The sequence below is a fragment of the Cebus imitator genome, unplaced genomic scaffold (genome assembly GCF_001604975.1).
Source record: "Cebus imitator isolate Cc_AM_T3 unplaced genomic scaffold, Cebus_imitator-1.0 Scaffold28, whole genome shotgun sequence".
Classification (NCBI taxonomy): domain Eukaryota; kingdom Metazoa; phylum Chordata; class Mammalia; order Primates; family Cebidae; genus Cebus; species Cebus imitator.
The window spans coordinates 4055666-4060104 of NW_016107343.1; the positions used below are offsets into that span (position 1 = coordinate 4055666).

At 36.6% G+C, this 4439-nt stretch overlaps 1 non-coding gene across 1 annotated transcript; it reads left to right on the plus strand.

The window, feature by feature from the left end:
• Window positions 1-2659: 2659 nt before the first annotated feature.
• On the plus strand, window positions 2660-2761 carry LOC119470380. Its single transcript, XR_005199271.1, has one exon. It is a non-coding gene; the product is annotated as a small nucleolar RNA U13 (small nucleolar RNA).
• Window positions 2762-4439: the final 1678 nt, after the last annotated feature.

The following is a 4439-nucleotide window of genomic DNA, read 5'->3' on the forward strand; positions in this document are numbered from 1 at the left end:
CTGTTTGTTAGTTTTCCTTCTAACAGTCAGGTTTCTCTGCTGCAGGTCTGCTGGAGTTTGCTGGAGGTCCACTCTAGACTCTGTTTGCCTGGGTATCACCAACAGAGGCTGCAGAACAGCAAAGATTCCTTCCTCTGGAAGCTTCTTCCCAGAGGAGGACCTGCCAGATGCCAGCCAGAACTCTCCTGTATTAAGTGTCTGTCAACCCCTGCTGTGAGGTATCTCTCAGTCAGGAGGCATGAGGGTCAGGGACTCACTTGAGGAGGCAGTCTGTTCCTTAGCAGAGCTTGAGCACTATGCTGGGAAATCTGCTGCTCTCTTCAGAGCTGCCAGGAAGGAACATTTATGTCTGCTGAAGCTGTGCCCACAGCCACCCTTTCCCCCTGGTGCTCTGTCGTAGGGAGATGGGAGTTTTATTGATAAGCTCCTGACTGGGGCTGCTGCCTTTCTTTCAGAGATGCTCTGCCTAGATAAGAGGAATCTAGAGAGGCAGTCTGGCTATAGCAGCTTTGCCAAACTGTGGTGGGTTCCGCCCAGTTCAAACTTCCCAGCGGCTTTGTTTACACTGTGAAGGGAAAACTGCCTACTCAAGATTCAGTAATGGTGGACACCCTGTCCCCCGACCAAGCTTGAGCATCCCAGGTCAACTTCAGACTGCTGTGCTGGCAGCGAGAATTTCAAGCCTTTGGATCTTAGCTTGCTGGGCTCCATGGGGGTGGGATCCACTGAGCTAGACCACTTGGGTCCCTGGCTTCAGCCCTCTTTCCAAGGGAGTGATGGTTCTGTCTCACTGGCATTCCAGGTGCCACTGGGGTGCAATAAAAAAACTTCTGCAGCTAGCTCAGTGTCTGCCCAAATGGCCACCCAGTTTTGTGCTTGAAACTCAGGGCCCTGGTGGCATAGGTGCCCAAGGGAATCTCCTGTTCTGTGGGTTACAAAGACCACGGGAAAAGTGTAATATCTGGGCCAGGGTGCACCATTCCTCACAGCACAGTCATTCACAGCTTCCCTTGGCTAGGGGAGGGAGTTCCCTGAACCCTTGCACTTCATGGTTGAGGCAACACCCCAACCTGCTTTGCCTCACCCTCTGTGGGCTGCACCCACTGTCTAGCCAGTCCCAATGAGAGGAGCCAGGTACCTCAGTTGGAAATGCAGAAATCAGCCACCTTCTATGTTGATCTCACCAGCAGCTGCAGATCACAGCTGTTTCTATTTGGCCAACTTGCCAACCACCACATTATAAATTTTATCCTGTTAGGTACCAGATATTTTTGTATTCCTATAAGTATTCCTTAGATTTTCCTGAGATGCTGTTAAAATATTTGAAAACAGGTTGACCTTTTTGAAGCTTGCTTGTAAGCTTTGTTAGATAAGACTAAAGCAGCGTTTATTCTAGGGTTAATTTTCTCCACTACCAAGGCAAAACCCTTCTGGGTTCTGTCCCTGATGCTCCATGAATTATGGATTCCACTCTATATAGTGGGAATAGGCACCATATCAGTCACATGTAAGTGCCATACATTGTCCCATCTAATCTTTTTAGGTATTTCTTTCCCTGGCCTCAGGCAGTTTCCTCAAATGCATGCTCTCAGTAGTATTCAGATGAATATTTAAAGAAGACCCTCTGCAAATTTTTGAAATTCTTTCTATCTTTTGTGTGACCCTCTCCTCTCCTTCAGTTAGACTGCAATAAGTTAGACATGTATACTATAAATCCTTAAGAAAACACCAAAATTACAAAACAAAGAGTTACAACAAATAAGTCAACAAAAGTAATAAAATGGAATAATAAAAATACTCATTACAAATGATAATAGACATCTTAGGCAAATCTAATACAACAATATATAAAAAGGTTAATACATCATGACTAGGAAGTTTAGGTTGGTTTAATATTCAAAAATCAATATTATTCACCATGCTAACAGACGAAAAAAATATAATTCTCTCAATAGATACAGAAAAAGCATTTGACAAAATTTAATGATCATTTCTTATTTTTAAAGTTCTCAGAAAACTGGGAATAAAAGAGAACTTCCTCACCCTAAAGTTCAACTGTAATAACCTATACCTAATATCACACTTGAAGCAAAAGTCAAGTATAAATGGCTTTACCAGTGGATTTTACCACACATTGAAGAAACAAATAATGCCAATACTACACAAACATAGATGCAAAAATTAAAAACAAATTATTAGCAAATTGAATCCAGCAATTTATAAAAAGAACAATACATTACAATTAACTTGGGCTTATTCTAAGAAAACAAAGTTTGTTTACTACTTGGAAATTGATCAGTGTAATTGATTGTAATTCACAAATTAAAAGGATGAAGAAAAAAATTGCATAATTATCTCTATAGATATAGGAAAGTCATTTGATAAAATTCAATACCTGTTCTTGTTTAAAATTAGAAAGCAATAAAAAGCTTAGCAAATTAATGACAGAAGGAAACTTCCTTAATTTCATAAAGGGCAACTACAAAAAAATTGCAGCAAACACCATTTTTACTGACAAATATTGAGACTTACCCTTGATATCAAAAGTGATGCAATGATGTTCACTTTCACCTTTCTTATTCAACATTATATCACAGATCTTATGTAGTGCAAGGCAAGAGGCAGAGGAGGATAAAATAATTGAAAATAAATAAATAGGATCATGTTGTAGTTCATAAGCATGATGATTGGCTTTTCACACACGTATGAGATGTGCCTCCCTCAAACCTTGTTATTATGTTGGCACATTACCCATCTGATGTGAAAAAGAAAAATAAAGAAAAGAAAGAAAAATAAAGCTGTCTCTTGGTATATTTGAAAACCGAAAAGAATGTACAAAGAAACTGATAGAGTTAAAAAATTAATTTAACCAAGTCAAGCAAGGTCACAGCTCAATATACAAAAATTAATTGTATTTCTATATACAACCACAATTTAAAAATATATATGTATATAAAGTGTCCTTTTCTGTAGCATCAAACACAAGTACCCTTAAATAAATCCAATAAAATATGTGCAAAACCTGAAGACAAAAAAAACAACATGCTTAAGATAAATTAAAGAAGACTGAAATTGGTGGGGTAAGACAACACAGTTATAGGTTGAAACAAATCAATATTGTAAATGTATTAATTCTCCCCAGATTGATATAAAATTCACTGCCATTCTAATAAAAAAAAAATCTCAACATTTTGAAAAATTTTGTAGACATTGATAAACTGATTCCAAAATTTATGTAAAAGTGCAAAGTATTAAAATAGCTAGGAGAATCTTGAGAAAGAGTAACAAATGTGGAGGTCTTAAACTACCAGATATTAAGCTACATTATAAAGCTCTTGTAATTAAGACACTTGTGGAAGGGCACAAAGTTAGCCAATGCACAATAGAACAGAATAGAGAACACATAAACAGACTCATGTGTGCTGTCATTTGCCTTATCACAAAGATAAGATGACAGAACAGTGGGAAATATTCTTTTAAATAAATGAAGCTTATTCAATTGGATATTCATACGGAAAAATACAAATTTTGATCCCTACCTCACACCATACACAGAATTAATTTTGGATGTGTTGTAAAAGAAAAAGTGAAAAGTAAAACAATAAAGCTTTTAGAACATAGGAGAACATGTTAATTGCTTTGGAGTAGGCAAATATTTCTTAAACAGGGCACAAAACACTGTAAACATGAAGAAAAATATTGATAATGAAATGTTATCAAAATTTAAAACTTCTGTTTATCAAATGAAACCTTAAGAGTGAAAAAGCAACCCACATAGTAGGAGAAGGTATTCACAGTATATACTGCAAATAAACTCATATTCAACATACATAAAGGAATTCCACAATCAGTAGAAAGAAGTATACATATTTCATATTTTCCAATAGAAAAATGTAGAAAATATGAAAGATACTGCACAAAAGATGATGTACCCAAAAAGCATGTACCCAAAAAGCATAAGAAAAGGCACACAATTTCATTAGTCATTAGGGAAATATAAATTTAAAAACTGCAATGAATTACTACTACATACTTACCAGAATAAAAAAAATTTAAAACACTGATAATAACCAAGTATTGGCAAAGATGTGGAGCAAATGGAACTCTTATAGATTGCTGGTACAAGCATCAGTTGGTAAAACCACAAGTCTGCTCCTAAGTATATACCTTAGGAAATGTCATGTAGAAAATATATGTGGAAATGCATGCATATGTGTACCAAATAACATTCCTAATAGCAACACAACGGGTTGGGGCAGGAGGATTCCATCAATAGTAGAATGGATAAATAAAGTGTGATATACTCACACAGTAAAGTAGTACACAACAAAGAAAATAAATGAATTAGTGCTACCACATACAACAGCACAGATTTACCTTAAAAATATAAAATGGAACAAAAGAAGTCACACAGAAAAGAACACATACTGCATGATTCT